This window comes from Neolamprologus multifasciatus, chromosome 20 (genome assembly GCF_963576455.1).
Source record: "Neolamprologus multifasciatus chromosome 20, fNeoMul1.2, whole genome shotgun sequence".
NCBI lineage: Eukaryota > Metazoa > Chordata > Actinopteri > Cichliformes > Cichlidae > Neolamprologus > Neolamprologus multifasciatus.
Genome location: NC_140458.1, coordinates 19,792,610 through 19,820,019, shown reverse-complemented (window position 1 = coordinate 19,820,019; position 27,410 = coordinate 19,792,610). Strand labels below are relative to the sequence as shown.

At 37.1% G+C, this 27,410-nt stretch overlaps 1 protein-coding gene and 1 long non-coding RNA gene across 5 annotated transcripts in view; one reads left to right on the top strand and one right to left on the bottom strand.

Annotated features, from left to right (window-relative positions):
* Positions 1-17,979, bottom strand: part of plagl2 (pleiomorphic adenoma gene-like 2) — a 52,189-nt gene extending 34,210 nt beyond the window's left edge. For 3 of the 4 annotated variants that reach the window (XM_085145509.1, XM_085145511.1, XM_085145512.1), the window contains exon 1: positions 17,866-17,979. The gene's annotated coding sequence lies outside the window, so the exon portion shown is untranslated. Of the gene's footprint in view, positions 1-3,623; positions 3,701-17,865 lie in introns of all 4 variants that reach the window. The other variant, XM_085145510.1, reaches the window with a different exon arrangement.
* A 260-nt stretch (positions 17,980-18,239) lies between these two features.
* LOC146494847 (uncharacterized) lies at positions 18,240-23,816 on the top strand. The gene is made up of 2 exons (XR_014871470.1): positions 18,240-19,087; positions 21,839-23,816. It is a non-coding gene; the product is annotated as an uncharacterized LOC146494847 (long non-coding RNA).
* The last annotated feature ends 3,594 nt before the right edge of the window (positions 23,817-27,410 follow it).

Here is a 27,410-nt window from a genome sequence, read left to right as displayed (position 1 = left end):
ATGAAATTTCCCCTTGTGGGACTAATAAAGGTATATATCATATCATAAACAAACTAATGACCACCAGCGTTGTCACCAGAGAGGGGCATTGGTAGGCACAGCCAATGAATGAAAATATTGTATTTTGTACTGCATACCATTTATTATAAAGGTTTATTTACTAAACTTATAATATCTCCATATTATTGCCATTATATTTTAAATCTTATTCTACAATTAAAAGACAAAAAAATGTGAGTGTCTGTGACCAGACCAGTCTCACTGTGATTCTGTTCACAGAGTTTGCTCTGATATGAAAAAATGCTCACTGAACACAAATACAATCACACCGTAATAACATTAACTATGATCTCAGTACAGTGTCAATATAATTCTGATTGCCAGACAGCTATAGAAGAAGGCATAATACTTTCTTCCAAATACAAGGTGATCACCCATCAAGCGTATGTCAATCAATCCACTTACTGCAACACAATCTCACATCATCTGTAGACAGGAAGTCAAAGAGAAAATGATAAAGCTGGAACAGTTCATTAACCTCCTTGGACCTGTCCACATATGTGGACATCAGATTTTGGGTTATTTAGACCAAAATACTCCATTTTTCTCTACAAGGGCCTGATGTGGCTCTCATTTTTCTTAAAAACAAAACAAAAAAAAAATCTGGTAATCCTTTGTTCTTACATTCATGGGGTCCCAATCAGCCCAAATATCAAAGAGAAATTAAAAATGCATGCCATGGAAGAGTTTGGGTCTTAGGAGGTTAACGGATTTTTTTCGTTTCCCAAAATACAAACTGCATGAGACCAAATGTGATTTTACTTTTAGCTGTAGTGTATTTAATGCCATTTTTAAGGTCATTAGGTAAATATTCATCACTTTTAAATGAGTATTATTAATAGTTGTATAAAAGTCTTAGCAGTTTTAGAGCTGATAGACATACCATCATACTGCACGGAAATTAACTGCAATTCAGGCAAACGTGCCGAAAGAAGCTTTTTCTACAAAGTTTGCAATGAGTTGGAGTGAACAAAGCTAAAGTACTAAAACAATTATTTACATCTGCTTACAGACAAAAGAAGCCCAACTATTTTACTTTCATAAATACACGTAAGTAATCTGGAATGAAACAAAACAACAACCATGATTATTTTAGCCATCAGTAATATCTAAATGTTTTCACTTAGTTAGCAAACATGTAATTATTGAATTTGCAAACATTGAAAATATGTATTTCAAAAGTGATTGCCTTGAAATTAAAATACATAAATTTATGGAAAAAAGAGGTGGCTAGGTCTCCTATACAAGAATCAGGCCCAGAGTAACAGGTGGTTTGTTTGCTTTTTTTTTAATGTTGGCCATCTTGCATGGGTAGCTGCCATTCACTTCTAGTCTTGAGCCTTGACTACATGAAATCTGTGAATGGAGACAGGAGCAGTAAGCAATGGATCAAGCACCTGCAACTGGCAGGTCAATCAAGAGTCGAGTCAATCAAAACCAAAAGCGGCACTTGAAGGCAACCAAGGGTCTTTCCATAGGTCCACATACTTAAAATGTTTATGTCTTTTACTTCCTCTAGACAGATCTTGATGATCAAAGGTCATCTTTCTGCCATCTCGGCTTTTTGGCAACAGTTGAAATTTCACCACTTAAATGAACTTATTCATAACAGAACACAAAACAAGCACTTCATGGCAAAAATGAATCCCAAAAAGTAGCAGATGTAGTATAAGACACTAGCAGTCTACTAATGCATGCTGGCTAGTCAGTTAAGGATTTATGACAAACTCTTACATAGACAGAAGTATAGTCAGACCACAAGTGAAACTTTAATGTGTGTATAAAAAGCGGTTGGTTGTGGTGACTGTAAATGACCCAGATTATTTGTTTATTTGATATTTTTTTCAAACACTTAAATCCCTGAACAAATTATACCTTATAATATAGATTAGACTCTTATTTTGTAATTCGGAACGGGCAACTTCCGGGAAGGAAGATCGTACTGCTACTGCTTGCCACAGAAAAGGTTATTGAGAAAGTTATTGTTTTCCATCCATCTTTAAATTAGCATCTAGCTGGAAGGCGAACAGGTATGTTTGTGTATTGTACTTGTTGTTTACATTTTGGACAATTTGTAAATGTATTACTTGATTGTTAACAACAATTGTTAACGTCGAAAGGAGCCAGCTGAGGTGGTTTGGGCATCTGACTAGGATGCCCCCTGGGCGCCTCCTGGGTGAGGTGTTCCAGGCATGTCCCACCGGGAGGAGGCCCCGGGGCAGACCCAGGACACGCTGGAGAGATTATATCTCTCGGCTGGCCTGGGAACGCCTTGGTGTTCCCCCGGATGAGCTGGAGGAGGTGGCTGGGGAGAGGGAGGTCTGGGCCTCTTTGCTTAGGCTGCTGCCCCCGCGACCCGGCCCCGGATAAAGCGGATGAAGATGGATGGATGGATGGATGATTGTTAACACGTTTCTGAGTGATCTAGCAGGCTGATGCTAGCACCTCATGTGCCTTTTCTGTGAATTAATTAGCACAAGGGAAACGTGGTTATATCAAGTGAATGTTTGTTTTGTTTTATGTTATGATTACAGCTCTTACGATGTGTCTATGGTAACTTGTGAATAAATGGGTTGGAATACCCCACCATGGTCCATCCATAATGATCATTGAGTGCATCGTCTGAATAAAGTCTGGCTGGAATGCTACAGTGACTGAAGGCTATTGATATCAAGAGGCTGTGCAAGAAATTCTGTGCCACTAAATTCATGTCTTAAATCAACATGGCAAATGCTATAAAGTGGCTTGTGGTGCTGTGACATCCCTAACACTCAGAAAATTGCATTTACCGCATACAAAAGTTGAAACAAAAAAAAGTAAATGCAGATAGCTAGCTAAATAGATACACAGATGTCCTTTCTATCGAAATAGAAGCTGGTGCCAGTGCCACTGCACATCATTCCCTCTCAATGAAATTGTGAGCATCCACTTTTAAGCTGCCCAAGTCAACCCATATGGAGAAGAAATAGAAAAAACATAAAAGACTTGCATAAGATTTGGCTTACTTTATATAGTGAATCATATATGGCTTATATGATTTACTCATGAAAGCTGGCACTTTCTCATTACTTTCATATATTGTATATTGTTGTATTTAGTAAGTATCCAAAACATACAAGTTTCATAATATAATTTTTCAAGGGATTTTATATCTGTTTTCACTCTTGTATGCTTTTCATACAAGTTCCACACAAGACAGATACAAACTTTATAAGATTTATATATATCTTTTCCATATGGGAAGTGACTTGGTATTCTTGAATATTCAGAAGTCTTTGGGCAGCATTCTCAAATTTCTTATATGTCTTTATAAATATCCAAACTTTTTGGTAACCCTAAAACTGTCAAACACTCTGTGGGTGAAAGGTTTCAACTTAGATCAATAAGATGAGTCACTTTGAAATCTAGTGCTTGCTTTCACTTCTGTTTTGTCATATAGTTTTTCTATATCACCCTGGTAACCTGACAGCAGTGGATGGATGCACAGGCCTGAGGACATTTTGAGTTAATAGATACGTACAGTATACACACACACACACACACACACAAAGAGATTCACTCACTGGTAAAATGAGACCATCCAACCAAACCAGCAGGGTGAAGAAGAGGCCGATGATGTGACCGGATTGGCCAGGCCACACTGGAACAGGGAGGAGATGAGATTGGGGAGGGGGAGGGACAAAAAGGGAGGAGGGGGTGAGTAGCAGGGAGCAAGGCAGTATCACGTGACCGAGTCCAGCAGAGAGTATTATAATAGGCCCCCTCTCGGAGCAGAGAGGCAGAGGCTGGATGTGAACCAAAATCCCTCTACCACACACAGGCTGGCCATTGTTGGCTATTCAGTGGACTCCATCTCGGGGCACTTTATCATTCAATTAGGACAGCTTTCACACTGCACACCACAGAAAAGAGGCCTTCAATCAAACTGAAAACTTCACACTGGCCCTGGAGGGGAGGCAGAAAGGGGACTCGCAGTTGTCACCCCACTTTCATTTTTCCAACTTGTTGTTGTCGTCGTTCACCAAGGCCTTGAGAGGAGAGAGAGAGAGCAAGAGAGAGAGAATAGATGGAGAGATGTGAGGAAAAGAGGAGGACAGCAGAGGAAGTACCATTACATGTTTTGTACCACGTGTGTGTTTATGAAGCTGATGGAATGCATCTAAGTGGGTGAGGGGTTAAATTTGGTAAGTGGTCGTGGAGGAGGGGGAGAGACAGCGAAAGAGTGAACAGAGAGGGGGAAAATTCAAAGCTCGGCAAAGAGAATGGCACAAAAGAGTATACTTGAAGGAAATAATGGGAAGTATGTTTGGAGGGGGGGGGGTAGGAGCTCACCAACTGATCAAAACACAGCGTGAAGAGCGAGAGGTACGAGGGGAGAGGAAGGGAGTAAGCAGACTGATAAACAAGTTAGTGAAGGAAGCAGAAAAGCTACCAGGCGATGAAGACTGGAGGAAGGAGACATCTGCACTGTAATACACCAAATGACAATAACTGTTTGGCTTAATATCTAAAGTTTAAACTTAAACATTTTCCTTTGGCATACCCAAGTAACATATTATTATAGATGATCTTAGTTCCCTCAATTTTTACTAAGACATGACTCAAAATAATGTAACTCAACTATCACTATTTATTTTATGAGGTAACAGGTTGTCTTAAGGCACACTGTAAACCTAAGTGCTAAAATAATGTGCAATTGCATTATCACGTTTGCCTAAAGTAATTAAATTAAATATAATCTATTATTTATTATTATTGGTATTACTATTATTATTATCATTAATAATTTTTATAGGTATTTCAACTATAACTAAAATATTACAAATATTACATAACAGGTAATTAAATATTTGAATTCTCTAAGCTTTTGACTTTTGAATTTGTTGCTCTAATTTTTGAGTTCTTTTCCAGCTCAAATAATTTAGCCAAAAAGTGTTTCACTATTAGGTGAGCATACTGTCCACAAGGCTTACCTGCGTATTACTTTGCGTGACAACATTCTACTGGTCCAATAACAAAGGTTTGTCTCAACCTCCTCCTAATCATGTCTTTCCCTCACGCCCAGATGCCTGCCCCTCCCTGAGCCTGGTTCTGCTGGAGATTTCTTCCTGTTCAAAGGAAGTTTTTCCTTCCCACTGTCCCCAAATGCTTGCTCAAAGAAGGTCATCTGATTGTTGGGGTTTTCTTTGTATTATTGTAGGGTCTTTACCTTACAATATAAAGTGCCTTGAGGTGACTCTTGTTGTGATTTGGTGCTATATAAATAAAAGCAAAATTGAACTGAATTACTTACAGTTATCTCCTCACACTTATATACCACTCTTCTAGTCTTACTAACCTAAATCACATATAACCATAAATTCATACAGTAAACTGTAAGCACTTTATCTGTCACATCCACACCCACTGTAGATTCACTAGTGACCCAACATGCATGTCTCTGGACTATAAGATGCCACCAATCAATAAGTTACAAATCAATGTTATATATCAATCAAGATCTTAATATGCATTGTTTACTGTGCACTTGCAATGTGGCAGCACAATTAGAACTGGTGTTCTCCTTTAATAGTACTTCATTAATACAGTCTACTTTAAAAGTCTTAATCTACAAGTCTACAACTGTTAATTGTTCTTAATTACACATATGTCCCCTCTAAAGTGAAGCCTTGCTCATAACTTATTCATTGTAGTTTGACACTTAATAACATGCTCAGGTTCCTTAAAGCAGCCTTTTAGATCCATTGTAGTACACAGAGCCTGCAGTCATGAGACCCTATTTCTAATGAGCGACTTTAAAAAAAAAATGGACATGTATTGAGACACAACAGGTTTTTATCCCACCTAGTAAAACACAAAGATTTTCAACCATACAGCTAGATAGTTGTTATTTTAATAAAAGGGAGTGATGTATTTTAACTATATTACAAAGGTCAGAAAAGAGCTTCATGTGTTGCTCCTTTCAAGCAGTAAAGAGTTAATTAGTGTTACAACTGATTGAGCCAAACTTTATGAAGTATAAAAATTGTTTTTATAAATAGCTAGATTAGCTTAACAGAGTAGCCTTTGATCTCATGTGGTTTAAGTTCATATGGTTAAATCACGTTTTGTTTTATTAAAAATTAATCCATGGTACTGATAGCAACACATTAGATGCAGATTCTGTATTTTTTCCTCACGTTCTTTTAAAAATAGAGAGCATTATCTTGCTAATCAGGTTTTCAGCTATTTTTAATATTATTCATATTAACATTAATAACAGGACTACTATTATTAAAAATCATGAAACAAGTTTAATTTTAGGGTTTTACAGAGCATATATTTACTTAAAGTTTTCAAAAACTGAAGTAATAATTTACTCTACTCAACAAAGGATGAAGTAAATAAACGCAAATACAAGGGCATTTTATAGCATTATATTTGTAGTATTTTATTATCACTGTCTTACTGAAACAGAGGTGGCCCAAAATGAGTTCCTGCCCCAGAGCAAAATGTTTATCTGGGCATGCTTAAACTTCATCTATTCAGATTATTTTGAGCATTATATTTTTTATTCTTGGACTCTACAAGAATAGCTTTGCATGATTCACAGTTTAAAATAGTACCTATTTATCTTATACTGGGCCTTGGTGCTGTCATTCTGTTCCTTCAACTCAGTGAAACGTGCTGTTTTATCTTATCTGTTGTATATAAAACTAATACTTATAATAGAGAAATAACAGTTTCCACCTCCCCCTTTACCAAACCTTTTTTAATGGTGCAATGTAATGATGATAACATGATGTAATGATATACTTACTCAAAGATACCTTAAAGATATTTCCCCTGCAGTATCTCTATATATTGATGCTACTGCGTCCTTTTATGTACAGCTTATAAACAAATACATGTATATTTCAGTGACACCACCACATACTTTTCAACTTTGTGCGCACTTTGCTTTATACGTCACAGCAGTTTTACACTGTGGTGATGCACATTTTTGAATAAGAAAGAAAGTATTTTGTCCACCAATGAATTCACTAAAAATAATCTGTTGGTTAAGTAGTTACTGTAAAATGAAAGCAACCACAACTACACTGTAAAGGCACAGATAAACATTGAGTACTTGCAGGCAGAAAGTAAGTCCTACATGAGTCATATTCCCAGTGTTTAAAATCAGAAGTGCATAGGTACGAGCTGATGATGCGCCTCTTTTTCTCCATGCTCAAAGTCATCACTCACTTCAGCTGGCACAAGCAGCAGAGAAACTTACTTCTACTGAGGGAGCTGAAGGTTTTGCCTGGCAATACTTAGCAAGCACTGGATTGTTGAGTAGGGTGGGGTGGCACAGGCCACCATTATTAAAAAAAACATTATTAAAATCACTTCAGAGAAAGGAAGAAGCACTGTGTCATCAGACAGTGTGGCTACATTCTGCTTTTTCCTGAGGATGACTCAGGAGCAGCGCACTCGTGTATCAGTACTACTGTAGCCGAATGTGTGTGCGAAAGAGAAAGAGAAAGGGGAGGGCGTGTGTGAGTCAGGAGTGTGTGTGTGTGACTGCATTTCATTCGACATCAGGTCCATATTCCAGATATTACTGTGCCAGTAAAATACACACACGCATAATTCTGTTCTGAGTCACGTGTTGATCCTAAACAACTCTCTGACATACTTCAGTGAGCGTGAGCGCTAGATGGTCCGGTACTGGTGCATTCCTCGGCTACAGCGCACCACAGCAGCGCACCACAATACTTCCACTTTTGGCTCAGATTGAAAACTTTGCACGTGAACAGATGATATTAGGAATGCTGATGATCACGAACACATCACATTATTGGCACATTCACAGAAAAAAATATTGAAATTTAACAAAATCTGGATAGAATTGTAGTGAAGAGAAAAGAATAAAAACACTTCAAAGGTTCTACGTTCCCTGTTGTTGGACAACATTCTGCTTTTTAGAAAACCTCCTGTTCCCGATTACAAAAATTAGAGAAAAGGGCTACAATTTTCACATGCAAAAATTAAAATTCCAAAAATTTAAATATTTAGAGTTAAAACTATTTATATTGTAAATTTTTATGATCTCAACGTGCTTTTTTAAACATGTTTTGAGGACTGGCAAAGTCATTAATCAACTATTTGTAGCCCTAAAAATAACTAAATATGTTTGGCTGTAAAAGTTTGTTCCATCAAACTTTTAATAATAATTCAATCACCAGACAACCAGCCTGTAACAGATTGCAGAATTGTTTGTATTTTGTATTGACAGATTTGAAAAATAATAATAATATAATTAAAAATCACTAGATTATTAATTATATTTACATAGCTTCTCTTATGTAAATATTTCTTATGTGCCAGTGCACTGAATGAATCTGGGTTCTGCACTGCTGGTACAAACAAAAACTTTTTCTTTGTTGTTTTAAACAAGAACTGAAAATAATCCCCATCTGCAGCCTAAACCTCCAGCAAGAAACCTATATAAATGCCAATCAGACATCAGGCATTTCATTAAAAGGAAAAACACCTAAAATGCTCTTTTACAATGACAAGTGTGCGTGAAGTGAATTAAAAGAGTTAATGCTCAAACAGAAAAGTCATTAATAAAATATAAATAACTATTAAGAAAAAAAAACACAAAAACTTGTGTTTTAAATAGTCCTAACATGTTACGGACTGAACTATTATTCACTTGCTTGAAAGAATAAATTTCAGTGATAATGAAAATAAAAATTATGATTTCAATGAATTCATAGACACCAAAAACATAAAAAGAGTGTATTCTGTTTTTTGTTTTTGCTTTTTTTTTGGGGGGGGGGGGGGGGGGTTCATGTCAGAAATGCACAACTGAGGTCATCTTTGAAACTAGCTGCAAGGATAATGTCAGCTAAAATCAACAGCAATAAGTTTTTTGTCTTGTTTTCTTTCTTCTTCATCTTTTTTTGAAAAAAAAGTGCTGCTCTAAAGGACAGTCAGTTTATGCAGATGCTTCTAAAATATTTTAAAGAAATGAAATGCCAAAAGGTTAATAGCTACATGTATAGTCATAAAAAATAAGTAATTGTATTTTGTTTTTAAAAAAAGAAGACAAAAACTCACCAAATAACAACTGTTCAAGTATATCTTAGCAAAACCTAAAAAAGCTTGACAGGCCTTTGAAGCTCTATTTGTACTAAGAGTCGTATATATAAAAAATATATTCAAATATATGTATATAAAAATAAAGGCTTTTTTTTTAGATTTTACAAAGCTCAAAGTGAATCTCACAGAATCATTTACATAAACTGTAAATGTAGCATACCCAGTTAACTACAATTTACAACAGCAAACCAAATTGTATGTCCTGACCGTATTTTTCAAAGGGAGATGGGTTCAATTATAATAATTTTCTAGTAATAGATTTGAATCCACCCTGGGTGTCATTTTTTCAGCAACTCCAATTGAAGTTACTGCTCACCTATTAGAAACTTTCTTCAATAATGTAAATCATGACTGGCACAAATTCCTGCTATTTTAAGAACAGTGTCTGGCTTTTAGTTTTCTGGTTTAGCGTATTTGCTTTCTTTTTTCATGTTATTTTTAAAACTAGTTTCAAATGTATGAACCTAGTAAGGCACTCGTGGATAAATCATAAGAATGTCAAAGTCTCTTTTTGTTATACTTCGGCATAAATTTATGAGTTTGTAGCAGAGGTCTAATCCTACCCCTTTTCTGTTACATTTAGGGTAGTTTAAAAAGCCGTAATGTAATACAGGAACTTAGCAGTTCAGTGCAATACAAGAAAAATGCAATTTCCTTACTATCATGCCTTTTAATGGCTCCGTAGCTGGTAAAAATGCTGATGTTTACCTTACCAGATAAGCAATACAAATAATAAAAGATTACCAGGAAAGTTGAGTTAATTTAGAAATGTACCAATACACTGGACGACCATTAGTATAAGTAGAAACTCACCTTCCAAAGTTCAGATCACCTGACTTGAATTCAACCAATGGCAATCACTAATGTTTATCCATTGTAGAAATTTAGCATTGGCTAACCCTTTTTACAAAACAAACAAACAAACAAAAAAAATCCCTATCACAAAAGGGAAACTTTAAAAAGTACATTAAAAAAACAATATTGCTGTCTGCATCAGCTATAAGACAACCAACAGATTGATAGTTAACAAAATAGCTACCATCAATCCATCCATTTTTTTTTTTTTTTTTTTTTTTTTTTTTCTTTCTTTTTCCATCCATTTTACTCTGTGTGTGGTAAATGGACTGGTTCTTATATAGTGCTTTTGTATTTTTTTTCTATCCTTAAGTACCTTTCTATCTAACATTCACACACATTCAGACTCTGATGGATACATCAGAGAGCAACTTGGGATCTTCCCCATGGATATACAGCATGTAGACCCTGCTTCACCTCCTACACTACAGCCACTCCGTATCGAATTAATGCCGCATCTCTCAGCCCTTGAGCTGTCATGGGGTTAAAAGCAATGTACACCCTGAATAGGTCGCCAGCAATGACAGCTAAAATCTGTTGGGTATATCAATGGTCGTTTTTGTAATAAATGAGAGTCCCAACTTTGTATACTACTAACTATGATCAAAAAAATGCAAAAACGTTTGTTAGTCCTGTCCTTTTAAAAACAAATCTCTCCATTCAGTATCTATCTTTAAATTTGTCTCACCATTTATTTGATAATATTACCTAACAGTCAAGACGTTTTCTAACTCATTGAAACAGTAAAAGCCAGGATATAGCGTCATGCTCACATGATTGTCTGAGCAGACTGTTCTTTTACCTTTTACATCCTCTCTCCTAATCTCTAGGTTCTCTTTACTTTTTTTATGTTACTAACACAAAAACGATTTTAAAAAAACAGAAAAACAGCTCCTTTCTTGGTGTCAAGAGGTCAGCATCAAGTTTTCTAGGCAGGAATGTGTCCATGAACCCCCAGTGGTATATGCACAGAAGCTTGTTCAAGTCTGTTTTGAGTTTACAGAAACCATGAATTGACCTTAACTAAAGGGGGTTTGGGCATAGTGAATGATCAGTTAAGATGGACCAACTGTTTCCAACAATATTTAACATAAGTCCATGACAAATGGGAAATCTCCATCTGTTGTTGTCATGTGGTGGCATAAATCAATAGTAGATGAACAGGGTGAGGTGTGAGCTGTATTGCCTGTAGTAAAATCGCATGACATTTTTTACATTTCATCCCCCTTCTGCCACCTTGTCCTTTCACCTACCAAACTCCACCTGACCAGATGTAAATTTTTCAGCCTTTGACTACAAACTATTTCATACTTGTGTTTATTTCCAACTGTTCCCCTCTTTTACTTGGTCTGCAGTGGATCATCCTTGGAACCAACAGGCCTTCTACTATTCCCGAGTCGGTCAGTGCCTAAGGTTAAGTACAAGTCTATCAGTGCCTGAGAGACGACCCCCTAAACCAATGCTGTGTTTACTGGAGAGAGACGAGCCTATTAATAAATCTGTTGCAGACAGCCTGGCGGAAGTGGCCTGGGGCTGTAAACTCAGTCTGTGAGAGAAGGATGGATGAAGGGCAAAAGAGAGGGGGAAAAGGTGGACAAACTCTTTGAAAAAAAGAAAAGCAAGAACGATAAAAAGCAAAAGAGAGAGGACGGAAAGAAATGAGGATGTATGGAATTGGAGAAAGGGGGAAGGACTAGAGGTAAATGAGGGAGAGGAAAGAGGGTGTGTATGTGTGTTTTGTGTGGTATAAACCATGGGCACTTGTTGATGGATGAATCTAGGTTCTGAAAAGCCACAGCTGCCCTGTTCTTCCTAGAAAAAGATCCATGAGGAAAAGTGGCAGTATGTGGTTCAAGCATCTCGCATCCTCATACTATTTCTGACCAGCATACTGCAGCACCCATCAGAATGTGCCTAGGTCTGAAAAACCTCTGCAAGAGTGAGTAAATGAGAGCATGTGTGCCTGTATTATTAACTTTGTGCCTATGCATAGTAAAAATGACAATGTGAGGGTTCTTTTGTTGTTGTTGGGTTTTGGGTTTGTTTGTTTTTTACTTTAATTAGCCTTGTAAATATCTGCATATGTGGGACTTTATGTGCCTATGTAAGCTCCTCCACTCATTTGTATGCCAGTTTCAATCAGTGTATTATACAGCAAAACATCTTTTTCTCTCTGTCATAGCTGCCAGGCTAAATGTTGTAAATGTACATAGAGTTGTATTTAGTAAAAATGGGGATAAAGATTGCTGTTTGGGACATATTTATGCACCCAGCAATCTTAGTCCCCAATGCCTAAACCTACTAGCTTACTTCTTAGCCTTTAACATCATGTGAACTTAGTAAAAACCATCTAAGTTATATTCTTCAACATGGGTTCTGTCCATATACATGGTGTTAAGAATATCTGGAAGATTATTTAATTAATAATCTTCCACACTAAAATTCCACACTAAATAATCTTCCACACTGAACTCGGCATACAGACTTAATAGTAAGGTCAGTCAAGTTTAGCTAATATTACCCACCAGTTACCAGCCACATTTAGCTAAAGCAGCAGTTCCACTGGTATTGTTATTATAACGATAATGTTATGATTATGATGCACAAGAACAAAAAGTCAGCAAAAAGTTTCAGTAATATTTTCCTTGTTCTATGTATTCAAACTTTGGTAATGTTACCTGACATTAGCATTGGTATACATTAGCTATGGTATTAGCTATGGTAGGCTAGCCATCACATTGCTATCTATACAGCAAAACTAAAGCAAAACAATTCCATCCAACAAACCTCTGATTTGTAATGCTATGTTTAATTGCCCACAAATTTAACATTTGAAAAAGGAAGGTTATCCAAGTCTGTTTTTATCCTATTTTAATTGAGTATGTAATACTTGGACTTCAGACTACAAGATAGACTTGATTGTCAGGCTTCATGGGACAATAAAGCTAAACTTTTTGGATTCTACAAAGCCGCTTTTATTAATTTAGCAAAAAAATTACTAATTTCATAATGATGGTAATAAAGATGTTACACAGCCAAATTTCCTAAATAAAATAAATACAGTCTAATGCTGGAAAAAATTGTGATTAAAACCATTGAAAATCATCAAGACGTCAAATAAAGCTTTTGATAGTATTCACTTATTTTAATCAAAGTATTAGCCAGTATTTTTTCCAGTCTTGACATTTATAAGTATTTCATAACATTTAGTAGTATGGCAGTTTGTAGCTCTTGGTAGGAAAAACAAATTACTGCTGATTTTCTTTTTCTTTGACCACATTACCACTCAATATCAGACCCACATTCTGAGCTACAGATTTATCCTTTTGCTTTTCTATTTCTTGCTCCCTTGTTCAGTCTTTCTCAGAATTCATAACTTCTTTCTGCTTTCACACCCAACATACAGCTCTCAGCCCTCTCACACAATAGCCTGAAAGCCGAGCAGCTAATGTGTGAAGCCTCACATACTGCAAATAAATTAAATGAAATATCTGTTTCCCTGCTAGTCCCACGCAGTGTTGAGTGTAATGTGTTTCTGTAATCACATTACATTTTTCAGTAACACAGTGACATGTTAGTTACAATTACGTTGTGACATTGTTTTACAAAGATTCTTTAGTTGTTTGCACACCAGGCAGACAGAAAGAAAAAAGCATCAAGTTAACATGTTTTCTTTCTTCCTGTGCACTTGCCCTACTATTAGCTGATTTCTGTCTATATGAAGAAAAGAGGAAAACTGTGGTGTGGAGCTTTTAGGCAGTAGAAATATGGACATTAATTTCACTTTTATTCCATAGAAGGACAAAAGCACGATGGTGAAATGCAAACTCTATCAAGACAAATACAACCGCACTGTGCTAACACAAGGTGGACTCTTTGCAAACATCTGCACAGACAGCATACTAACACAAAGCTAGCCAAGAGCCCAGAATTATTTTAAAGCTGAGGGCTTGCTGACTCCAGTCCTGCAGCCAGAGCTTGATTTTCAACAGGTAACAAAAACAGTGACGAGCAGTCAGGCTTGCACCATTGTAGCCTTCATTTCTACCTGTTCGTGTTTCTGCAGTTGCATCACTGTGAAGCCTCTTTGATCTCAATTTTAAAACTAAAAGATATGGATTATAATTATAGCGTATGGTTTATATAGATAATTATGCGATAATGTGTTTAAGGTCATTTTACAGAGTAACACAAAAGTAATGTATCAAATAGGGTAACGAATTACATTCTCCAGCAGGTCATTAAGAAACAAATTGCATTACTTTTAGGAAAAGTATCAAATAATGTGTAAAGTATTACTTGTTTTCAGTAAAAACCTGAACACTGATCCCATGACACCAAATGTACTTAGGTCCACACACTCTTGTATGAACGCTGCCCAGTGCTTACACATGCACACACTTAACAGCTCTGGCAATGCCCTGTATTCTGTTGCAGTTCTCAGGTTCCCAGTGCCACTCCTGAGAAAGTAACACATAGTACAGTTTTCCTACAGCCTGTCAGCAAGCAGCATCCATTCTACCATGAACCCAGTGTCCCTTGCTCCCTCACCCACCCCCTCCAACCCCATCCCATCCGTGCCTCTAGAAGGTGAAAAACTACAAAGCAAGGGATCAGAGCTTTTCCGATTCTTCCCTGGTTATTAACTACCATTTGTCCCCTCAGAGGGCTGTCCCTCCCATTAACCCAACTGATGCTCTTTTCTCATGGTAATCAGCCTGCTGTTGCTGCTGCTGCCACCGCCGTTGCTGCCGCCACCACCGCTGCCGCCACCACCGCTGCTGCCCGAAGAGGTGCAAGGAATTGTGAGGGGGATTTTCAGAAGAGAAGACCTCCCTTGGACTCAAAAAACAGCAATCTCTCACTCACACACACTAAAATGGAGCGCAGACACACACTTGCACACACACACATCTTCCAAACAGGCAAGTGTGTGTGCTCTCGCAGGCACCCACGTTCGCTCAATCATAAAGGCAAACATGAAACGTGCTGCCTCTCGACCACAGGGCATGGAAGTAATGTAAGGCAATGCATGGAAGTTAATGAGAAGAAGCTGGCTCAGTGGACTCAAGCAAAGACTGTGCTCAACTGAGCAGAGCAGATCTGAAAGCTCAGGCAGCAGAATAACATGAATCATTAGATGGTTATGTCTGAAGAAAAAATATAAAGTAGGAGTACTGGAGTCTTGGAGTTTCTTGGGGGTTTTTTGTGCTTTAGAGTGCACATAATCATTCTGAAAACACACATACTGATGGGAATTAGCGTGAGCTTCTGTGAATTTTTGGGGGAAAATACTATTATATTCAAATACCTTTATTTTCATATATCACCTGTCACTGCATGTAAAAAAATAAAACAGTCATCTTCTTCAACGCTCCACGTGTGAGAATTGAAATCTGGCTAATGCTCCATGGGGCGGATCCATCGTCAGCCGAGCGGTTGTAGTGAGAGAGCAGCAAACATTAACACATGGGTCTCAACTTGCAGAGCGACCAGCAAAGGCATTGTCTCGTGACAACCTCACTTCCATTTCCTTATTATGTAGCTGGAGGCCTTGATGGTACATGCTTGGCTCAGACATGTAGGCGTGAAGTTGGAGGGAAAACCTACCTAAAGTTTATTACATGCTGATCTGAATTTAGCCTTTTTAGCTACCTTTTATACCTGAAAAGTGAGTATGACTTTTCTGACTGGTAGTCCAGCTATATCACATTATTCATATGAACTATAACAAAATGTTTAACTTGATTTATAGCTGCATGCACTGAAATTGTGTTTGTGGATTTAGTAGCAAGCAAAATATGAATTTGACCTTGAACCATTAGGCAGAAGTTATCTTCAGTTCGAAGATTTTATTGATCCCAGTAAAATAAATGAATTGACATCTTACTAAGTGACTCATCACATCATTTTCTACACAAATCAGCAGGATAACAAGGCAAGATTTATTGATATCAGTCGCTGATATTTATCTTTAATTGCACATCATTTTTGTACTCACTAGATGCACAAATATTGTGTAATAAAAAGCTGAAAGACTAACAGAGATTAGCTTTGTTTTCAAATAAGATTACTTTGTGTCGCAAAAATAGCAACAGAAACAAAATAAAAATACTGAAAAAATATCATCAGCTACCAATCGAATTGCTAATTTAAACATCAGCATCAGTCTAGAGTTTCATAACCTATGCATGTCTAATATGTAGTGTATGTATTTTCTTAATAACTCGCAAAATGGCTAATGGCTTCTAAAAACTAATGTGACACCTCATGTGGTATTTATCCTACATTAACTGAAAAATCAATCAATCATTTTTGAGCCTTTATGTTTGTGGAAGTAAGTTGATCTTTTGGTTGTTGTTTTTTTGCTTTTAGGTTACATTGATCATCAAAGTCTGGGATGATTTCTATGTTTAAAATAACAATCTAGCCAACAGCAGATGCTGACACAAATGTCCACAGTTCTGTTCTTGTTAACTGTCCTAAAGTACTTTCCTTTCCTCACAGTATCTTTGAACATTTCCACGCTGCTACAAATGATGGAAAACAACAACAATACACAGATATATCAACAGCTGATACTTATGTTGGCCGATGTACTTCCATATTGTCATTTTTAGTGTGCTCAAATGACGATGGATAACTTGGTAATGGAAAACCGTGTATGCGTGTAGTGGAATCTCCCACTGTGGATGTGCACTTTCCTGTACAATCACAGGATGTCTGCTTATAGTTTATAAGTGATGTCATGAAAACAACTTAAATATCCCAAAGTTCAGCCAGAGTTCATGCTTTATGCAGAACAGGGAAAGTTTGCTAATCTTGAAATGTAATATTGCTGCAATAACAATATGAAATGCAAATGAAAAACAGCACAATGCAACAATCTCCCAATAGGAGAAACAGCTTTCTGTTCAGTCCTCTGCAAAGCTGACTACTTTAGGGTTACTTCCACCGTTGTTTGTGCTCATTTCCTCCCTCCTGAATGACAGTAAATACGTAAAAAGCATGCAGCCAAATCAGAAACAAGTGCACAAACTGAACCCCCACACTGTGACCCCAACCACCCCGGCTCTTTGGCAGGGTCTTGGTTGTTATTTACCCCCCTCTTTCAAGGAAAAGCGCACACTCTCCCAGCAAAACATCCGAACTGTGACATAAACCACAACCTAGTGGACGGCTCGATTCAGACAGCAACAATGGCTTCAAGGTTCAAGGAGGGCGACTGAATATCGGTCGCAAAACTTATTTAAAGAATCTGTGATGGGCATAAACATCCGTGCACGTTTCAGCAAATTAGTTTTTTCCCCTCTGGTCAACAAACACACGCATCAGGACGTTCTCTCGACCTCCCTCTCCCGTGCAGCGGCACTGCACACTTGATGAATGTTCGAAAATTGCTTAAAAATCACAAGATCGCCGAAAACTTGCAAAACTACATCAAACGTCAACAGCGAGGGGCCGCTGCACAAAGTGCGCCGTGTGGAACAACTTTACAGATCGCGTTTGCAACATAATCATCGAGCAAAAACAAGAAAACGTTTAAAAAGAACTGAAGAAGAAGACGAGGCAGAAGAGACGATCGCGTAATTATAAATTAAATACCCAGGCTTCTTACACGGTGCCACTAAAGAAAAAAAAATAGCGCAAAGTCCGATCGTGCGACGGTAACAACACGTTCACAACAATTCAAGTGTCACTTAGAGACAACTGAGGGCTGATACGAGGCTCGGAAAGTTGTAGCAAAGGCACACATGCAGACGGGAGGACGTGAAGCCACAATATGAGCGCTTAGAGGAAAAAAACGAGCAGTTTACCCACCAGAAAGTTTCCAGCATCGCATTAGTCAATTTCACAAGGACTCCGGGTAGCCTCCCATCCCGGAGCAGACCAAAAACCCGCTGTGGGAGAGCCCACGCCACCGCTCCACGCTCTTTTCTCCTCCCGATATGTTGCTTGGATATTTTTTCCGATTTTTCCCAATAATTTTTCTATATTCGGGGCCTGAGAGTGTGTCTGGCTCTCCTCAAGCTGCAGCGGAGTTATGGGGCGGTAAGCATTATGGGAGTGTGACGTCAGGCCACTTTCACAAACTTTTTTTTTCTAACCAGCGACAGCTTTACTGGTTTTTCAGCAGCTTGCAGCCAGTCCTCCCAGTTAGCAGTACTAGTTTCAGTTATAACACCTGCAGCTTATCTTCACTCTGCGCATTCATTTTAAACAAGAAAACCTTTAAAACAATTAGAAAGATGCTTGAAAACAGAAGCTTCTACAATGTCTAAAATGCAGGCTGTGCCCAGACTTGAGTAGTATAGAGAGAGAGGGGAGGGCTTAGTTAAGCTATGAATGCACTTGTTCGATGCTTTGCTTTTTCTTATTTTTATTTATCTTGTCTTTTTTAAGAAGCTCAACAATAATGAGGAAGTCACTGCTAATTTTAAAAAAATGTATTTTCTGTTTATTAAATGTGGCATTTGTTTATTTCAGCCTTTTTGTTGGAATACATACATCAATATTTAGCTACAATGGGAGTCTACTTTTTAAGAACCATCAAGAACATGAGATTTCTCATAACACCACTTCATCATCATTTCGCTATTGTTATTTATAATTGGGGGGGGGGTAAACTTGAAAAGCATTTTTACCCTTAAATGCGTTATACAAAAATACAAAACCACTTTATTGAAATTAATGTGCTGGTATAATTAAGGTGCTTTTTAAAGGTATCAGAAAGTGAAAACATGGCGCCAGATAACGAGCAGGAGTTCCAGCCCACAAGCTGGAATGTGGATGATCACCCCGGGTCCCCACGTGCTGAAGGCTACCGGTGGTTGGTGGTGGTCCCGTTGCTCTCTCTCCCATCTTGTGTGTCCTTTGGGGAAGGGGGAGGGGAGAAGGGTGAAAGAATTACTTCCAGGGCACATCAACTCGTTTCCTCATCACCCTAACTGCCTCTCCGGCACCACTTCCCAGCCCCTCCACAGGCTGCCAACGGTCCCACCGCCGAGCCCGCAGGGTGAACGTGTTTGTGCACAGCGCCGGAGTGAGTGAAATGAGAAGGGGGTGTCTTCAATAATGCGGCATTTAAGTTCTTATGTTCTATTTTCATACAAAAAAATAAAATACTGTTTTTAAAGATCAATACACATATTTGTGTAATTTTTGAATTGCATAAATGATTCAACGTATTCCGAAGCCTTTGCATCATGTTGAAGTGCAAAATGCTTTTAATAAACAGAAACACATATTCAAAATGATGCATTTAGGTGCTGACTGGCCAGTGAACAATTAAAATAAAAAATACATCACCATGCAGAATGCACTTATCCTGTTATTCGGATTTTCATGGGCAATTATCTAAATTGAAAAATTTCCGACAGAACATGAAAGCATCAAAAGCCTTTCGGCTTGTTCAATAAAGAGGAGCGGGCCAGAAAGTGTTTGTTGTTCGGGGCTGCTGTGCTGCACAACTACAATAGACGTACCTACTACAGCGGTGTGCTGGAAAGAGCTTGCGGAAATGATGATGACGATGATGATACTTTTTGCTCCCCGAACCACTTTTTTTTTCGTTTTTTAAAGAAGAAGCTGCTTATAATAAGCCTATATTGAAAGTTGTTGTCTCGGACCTAAATGTTACTCCACTGGATCGGACCGGATATCTGTACCTGACGTCGCAGACTCGTTTATGTAAAACAGACAGGCTAAAAACCTCTTTAAACACGAATAGTGTTCAGGTGTTTTGTTTTCTGTTGTTTGTTTGTTTTGTTTTTGTTTTTTCAAAGTTTACTTTAAAAAGTCAGGTCGGTTTTTTGTATTCAAGCAGACTTTTATTGGGGGGGGGGGGGGGGCGGTTAAATATTTAACTGATAGACAAATAAAAGCAGGTCTGTCAACACAAGATCTGTAGGAATTAAAATTTCTCACAAAAATTAATAGAACAAACGCATGTTCAATAAAACCACATTTGTATAATTATTTTAAAGATTTATTCATTATTAAAACAATTAAGCAACTGATACTAATAAAATATTCAGACAAACATAGAAAGCTCAGATTTAAAAATAAATAAATAAATAAGGAAGTTATAAATAACATAAGGAAGGAAATAATTGCATTTTTATACCCATTTTTTTCTATTCATATTGGACATTTTTATTCTTAAATTAAGCCTAGACTTTCCATGAATTAATCTCTGAATACCAAGTGTAACAATTTGAAACTGTCCAAAAGCAATGACAAGTATGTACTTTGGATGAAATTATGTACTTTCTTTTGAATGCCAAAAGAAAGTACATAATTCTTCATTAAAGTTTGTTTAATGAAGAATTATCTTTAACCTGATGCTACAGTTGTAGAAATTATCTGTGGATATAATAATGGTTTTAATGCTTTGAATGTAAAAAAAACTAGGAAAATCTTCCATTTTTGGACAACTTAAACCCACAAAGGCCAAGGGCCGCTTGTCAAGAAGTAGGGAAATTGTGAGAATTTTTTATCTCCCAAAAACTACAAATACTACACTCTAGGTAATATTCTCAGAATATTCAAGGATTTTCCAACCAGGCTGTTAATTAAAATTGCCTTAATCTGATAAATATTTGTGGGAATTAGGCACTTCAGCTGGAGTTCAAGCACCTGTGACTTAAAACTAATGAGTGCCATTTTAAGAGGGCCCTATTTTCTTTACTTTAACCACTTAAGGAGCAGGTTTCTTAAAATTGATCTGTTTAAAAATGTAAATAAACATTAAATCAAACTGAATCTTTAAATATATAAAATTTAGGAAAAAATATTAATTTTGGATTTAATTCCAGCAAAAAGGATTTTAAAAAAGGTGGTGAAAACCCAGGAAAACTGATGCTTAAAGGTCACTTCAAGAACCTATAGGTTACTAAATAACCACTAGGATATTCAAACAGGTTATTAACATGTGATTTGGTAGAAAAAGAATGTCTTAAAGAAGTTGGGTCTTCTTTAAGTTGAAAATTAAAAGTAGCAAAGGTTCATTACACAAAAAATCTCATAAGCAAATAGTTTAACAATTAGAGAACAACATCTTGATGTAAAACATGAACAGCTGGTAGACTTCACCATGTGTAGTAACATTAAAAGACCCTAGAAAAACCCTAATAAAGTAATGCACTTGTATTTTTTTAGTACATTTGCAGTCTTACTGAGCAAAACGCTTCAGATGACATTTTAACTAAACACACATATAAGCATTTTCTCAGCTTCACATTCACGGCCAATTCAGAATCAGCAACGTCTCTAACGAGCATGTGTCAGACTAACAGGAGGAAACCTTATGTAGGCACAGGGAGCGCCTGCACTCATAAGAGCACCAACAAGGGTTTGAATCAGGAACCATCTTGTTGTCAGGTGACAGCACTGACCAATGCACACCACTGTATTGAAACAAAAAGACAACCCAAAAACAAAAATGAGGCAACACACCATGCCACTGTTGTAGCTTTTTCTGAAATGTGTTTCTGGCGTCAAAATAAAAACGGATATTTCTCATAAGCAGTTTGCGTCGTCTTTGCACATTTATTTTCATTACATACAAAATTAAAAGATTAACTGCATTCTGTGTTTGTGAACTTTTTGCAGACTGGGCTGTAGGGCTTTCTTTGACATCAGCTGTATATTTTGCTACATCAGTTGTACTTTCACAAAGATTACACATTACAGATTTTACCTGTGGTACGACTAATGTATGACTAAATTCAGCTGACCATGCTGCCTTTGGTGGGATCTGATGTAACCGCTTTGGTTGTTTTTCCCCCTGCAGCTTCTTCTGTTAGGATCCTATAAAGCAAACAGAAACTGGACAAGAATAGATGATAGAGAAACAGAAGGTCTGAAGATGGATGAGGTGAGGCAATTTCCTGGCATAAACAGTGAGATTTCTTTCATTATGCCTTTGTTTGTTTATTTGGATTACAGTGTGGTTTGCTGCAACCACAGTCAGGTTGATTGCAGTTGTTGCGTGGTGGGCTGTTATTTACATCTGTGGAGCAATTTTTACTAACCTATGAAATGCCACAACATGACATCCTCTGATTCCTCTGTCTTTTTCTCAACCCTGTAGACCATGCAGGAAAAGCCCTCACATGCACAGCAGCAGCCACCACTCCCCTGCATGTTTCTGGCTACCACACACCTAATCAGTCCTGATTAGATGCACTGTGAGGGACGAGGAAGCCAGAAGTTTCCTTTGAGAAGTTCTGATGACAGGACAGAAGAAAGCAGTGGGCTCCCTTAAATAAAGCCTTCATCAGGCTCTGGGAAGAAACATGTGGCTCTGTTTATGGCAGGGTATACCAGTGTTCTGCTCTCCAACTGATCATGCAGTGTCATCTTGATTTACCTCCTTCATTTAGCACGCTTTACTTCACAGCTATTACTTTAACACCGTCAGCTTCATATAGACACACTCTCAAGCTCCTCTGTAAGTACACATGCACCTCTAAACTTAACATATTGTGGCAACCACTCACACACCCATCTACACAAACCAAAGAGATCCAAAATCAGCATCAGCAAGCACAATAGCAATTAGTAAGGGGGACAATTTGTTCACATCTGGAGTGGATTTGCTTGCCACCAGAATACCCAGCAATCTCTTCTTTCAGGGTCTGACACAGTGGGAAATGACTATGTGTGTTTTTATGTGTTTTGTTTAAAACAGATGGGCGGTTTACATTAGTGGGGATGGGTGATAAACAGCTTAGGAGGGATGGCGGGGAACCACCAGGACATCATTGTCCCATCCAGCTACACAGAAATGGCTGAGCATGATTTTCTCACCCAGTTTTGTTTGAGGTGAGCATTTTTATTAATTATAATTGCATACTTTATTAAGGTAGTATGCTTTAATGAGCTTGGGTCTCGGGGTGTAGTTAAATTGAGCTTTTTTGATTTATATTAAAGAAGAACTTAACTGGAAAAAGTAGCCCTTTTTTACTGATGTTTTAGACTTAGTATGCTTCTCACAAGTATGCTTAAAAATCAATGAAATGAGAGCTCCAATTTTACAACATTGGTTTCCGACTGAAAGCTAGACAGAGACGATACATCTGTATGATGTAACCACTGAGCATCTGGTGTGTGATAATTTCTGGGCAGCACAGAGCAGAAGTTCTCTGCGATGAGGTGGGGTGTCAAGTCACAGAGAGCAAACATCAGAGTTCTGCAGGAGGTTGATAAGGTAGATGGGTGGAGCTGCAGAGCTGTCCAGTTACACAGTCATCAGTTACATCATGAAGGCACCCTGCCCCAAAAATTATTTTAAAAAAGAGTTTTAAATTAATAGTTAATGAAAATACTCAGTCATGAAATGATTTATTTTTTTTGCTTTATATGCCAAAACAGGACAAAAACAACACTTATTGAACAGAATAAGTGTATCTGATAATGTGCTTGAGGGAGTGTTTGTAGGTGTGCACAGTTTTAGTAAGCCCAGAGGTAAAAATTTGTGAAAGAGAATGAAAAAATAAGAAAGGCAAGATGAATAACTATATAAATAAAGCCAATAATAATGAAATAAGAAGAAATGAATAGTAGAAAGATACTGTGAAGTTTTGTCAGTCTTCCAAGTCACTGCACCTATAAATAAAAGTCTGTTTCACATAGTAACATGTTGAAATAAGCACTGTGAGAAACTCTGAGGGAAAGTGTTTATATTTACTACACTGTTAAAAATGAAGTAATGTAAATAATGTTATATTTATGTAATAATTATTGTATGAATTAAATATTGTCACTTCTGGCGTACCCTGTACATTTGTCAGTATTCTTGGCAATACTGAGAATCAAGTAGTTTTGGTGCATAACTTAATCAAACAGGAAGTGAAAGGAACATACTGCATATCCAGGTTCAAAGGTTTGCAAGTCAGAGCACCTGCCTACACATTTGCTGTTTAAAAGCACAGTAATGTAAGTATCAGTTATAAGTTTACAAAACCGGTACAAAAAACATTCTGAATTATTTAAAAGGTTTTAGAATCACTTGTAGCTTTATCCAGATGTTCAGATGGCTTAGCTTAATTAGTTTAATTATCTACTTACCTTTCATTAATGTCCGTCATTGTGGGAACAATCAAAGTCTTATGTTACAGTCTTCATGTATGCCACTCAGACACACTAGGGCAAATGGGATATTTGTGTTTAAACAGAAAAATAAAGTTTATTAATCTATCTCCCTCTCTCTCTCCCCCTCTCTCTCTCTCTCTCTCTCTCTCTCTCTCTCTCTCTCTCTCTATATATATATATATATATATATATATATATATATATATATATATATATATGCTACTGTGCTACTATAACCACTATAGTAGCGCAGTACTATTACCCTATTACTACTTTTTTAGTTTTTTAGTGTTTTAGTTCAGCTTCATTTGAAGCGGGGCTTTTAGCATTTACAGTTTTAAAGGTTTAAAATATATTGTTTCAAATGTTGATTTTTGTTTAGTTGTTATTAGTTTCATGATTAACTGTGTCAGCGCTTGTTATGACAGTAGTGGTATTTTTAAGCCTTTATGACGTAAAGTACAGACACGTCTCAAACATGCACTAAAGCCTTCTGTTGTGTTAACAAATTCAATCAAACTGACAGATATTTCTCATGTGTTTTAATTTTACTTTAATTTGCTTTCAAATCTAACCTTTTCACTAGTCTAAACCTTTCTAGTGCATTCAGTTTTTATCCATGTCAGTAAATTATTATTAGCATGTATTACTAACATTTTCTAGAGGTAGATATTGCATTTTTGTTTGTTTTGGCATCTCCACGTTTAAATTTAAGTAAATCTTTCAAGTGAGAAATATTTCTTACCATTAATAGCTTTAATGCTGCAAACTTTAGAATAGACTTTAAAGAGATAGTTTGGCTTTTTCCAATTTCATTAATAAGATAAATCTCCTAACATCAGTTTTGATACTTTGTGTGTTGCTTTTGTTACATTCAGTCTATGTGTAGCTACAGCAGATTACTGAGAGGAACCAACAGACCAAAATAAAATAAGATAAAACACACACAAAGCTTAACATCCCTAAATACAAGAAAACCTTGAAGGTGAAACAGGTTTCTCTTAATTTTTTTCTATATCACTAAAGCAAACTGCTTCTAATAGATAGACAGCAGCTGCAAACTAAAGAAAATCAACAGTAAACAGTTATTAAATTTGACCCATTTTCTACTACTTTTAAATTTAAATAAATCTTGAAAACCAGAATGAGATCGTAGGTGAAGTCAAAAGTAAAACTAAATATGAAAATCTGGTTAAAATGCAGGTAAGTTAAGTTAAAAAAAAAATGGGTTTTTTTAATCAGAGGTTTGGAGCAATCTTTAATACTTGAAATGACACTTAAAAGTTAAATCTTTATAATCAAAATTACTTTAAAATTACTTTAAAATTACTTTAAAATTATTTTTAAAATACTTTAAAAATACTTGGTTTCCAGAACTTGTCAGGCTTGCAGTTTTCACAGCAGACAAGTCCTCTTACAGCATGGATTTCATTGTTTTTTCCAAGTAATTTTTCTTGTCTTGAGCAACATTGGAGTAGTCCATCACAGTAAAATTTCTCTCAGCTTGCTGATACTAAGCTCTCTTGTAGCATCACCTGCAGGATTTCCATTTCCTCTATAATAGTTCCACTGTGTAGGTTCAGTTAAACTCTTTTCCACATCCCCTGTTTAGTCGAACTCTATATCTTCTCCAAAGTTTAACTTGGTCTCTTCTATGTCAAGGTGTGTCAAGATATATTTACTATGTCTAGCTACAATAAGGGCACCTAGCCATTCCAGGCTGAGTAGGGTAAAGTTTTTTAGGTGCATCTGTTGTTTTAAATGTTTTCCAAGTTCATTACCAGCTTTGCTTAATGCCTTTATCGCAGAGGAATGGGTTGGAAAAACTCTTTCTCAGGTTTAGGCATTAACCTTTGCATCTTAAAACTCACTGAAGAAAGAAAATAGGAGGACTGTTTCTCTTCTGTTTGTTCACAGAGTATTCACCAGGACAAAAAACATACCCCAGATAGTTCATGGACAACTGGTGTGTGTAACGCGATGCCTTTGAGGAGGTGTGTTTTTTTTTCTTCACCTCCATAGTTACAACATGGAATTTTATTATATTTAAAAACATATAAAAAAAAACAAAAAAGCTTTTGTTATTGACGCTCTTTTCTTCTACGCAGACAAATTTGTCAGAAAAACCTGTTTAACATGTGACAGCTCTGCATGCTAGATCTGTAAAATGACAGCACACCATACAGATTTCAGCTGAACTGAAAGCTGGGTTGTCAGGAACAACACAGAAAGGTCAACAGGAGGCGGGTTGTTTTGAGGTTGACTACCTTATTTCCCTCTTGTGAAAGGCCACAAACAGTGTCAGGCCTACTCTGCAGCAGCAGAGAATATGAAAGAAGTTAAAAACATAGCAGACAAATGGGGAAACATAAGTGGCATGTATGCATGTGTAGATGTTCTAATACTGAATACTACTAACTGAAAGCTTATTCCTCTGCAGCTTGAAGAGTCGAAAAAGGAAATGAAACTGATAAAACCTTGGATAGTGAGGAAGAGCTGCACAAAAACTAAAATGCAAAAAAAGTTAGGTGAACATTTTTATGTTTGTTTGATTGTTGTGATCCTGTCACCTCAAGGAAGTTTCACGCTCTCTCTCCCTGTCTCACCAACTTTTGGTCTTTTTCTCAAACTCCGGCAGTGAGTTGTGGTTCTTTGTATTGTTATCTTCGCTGTCATCTGTAACAATGAGAAACAGTGTGTGTTCGAGGGATGGGGGAGGAGCAGACATCAAGAACGACACAGGAAAAGAGGGAAAGAGCAGCCAGCTGTTGAGCATCAGAGAAAAGAAAAACGAGAGTGATTGAGTACAAAGAGAGAATCGTTAGAACGGGTTGGCTAACCTGGAGGATGCAAAGGGATTAAAAAATCCCTCAAAGCCCAACTAGAAAACCTCAGAGTCCTTTTCGTGTGAAACTCACAAAAAAAAAGTTCTGGACTTTGGTTATAATTTAAAAAATATATAGTCTGTCTACTGTTTAAGCTGTTTTATGTAGATGTACATGTTTAGTTGTCCTTGGAGTAATTATAAAAAACAAACTATATGCAGATCATTCCAGTCGTGTCGCTCAGCTGCTTAGCTGTGCATAACAATCTCTTTATTGTGACATATTTAAGCAATTATCGGTTGATTCAGTCAAACAAGGCAGGCTGGCAGAGAATCATCTAAATAAAAGTAACAAAAGTTTGAGACCACACCCAGGCCACATGTTGTCATGCCTACCCAGTACACTGGGTCTGGGCATGTTGAGCACACATGTGAACCTCTAATG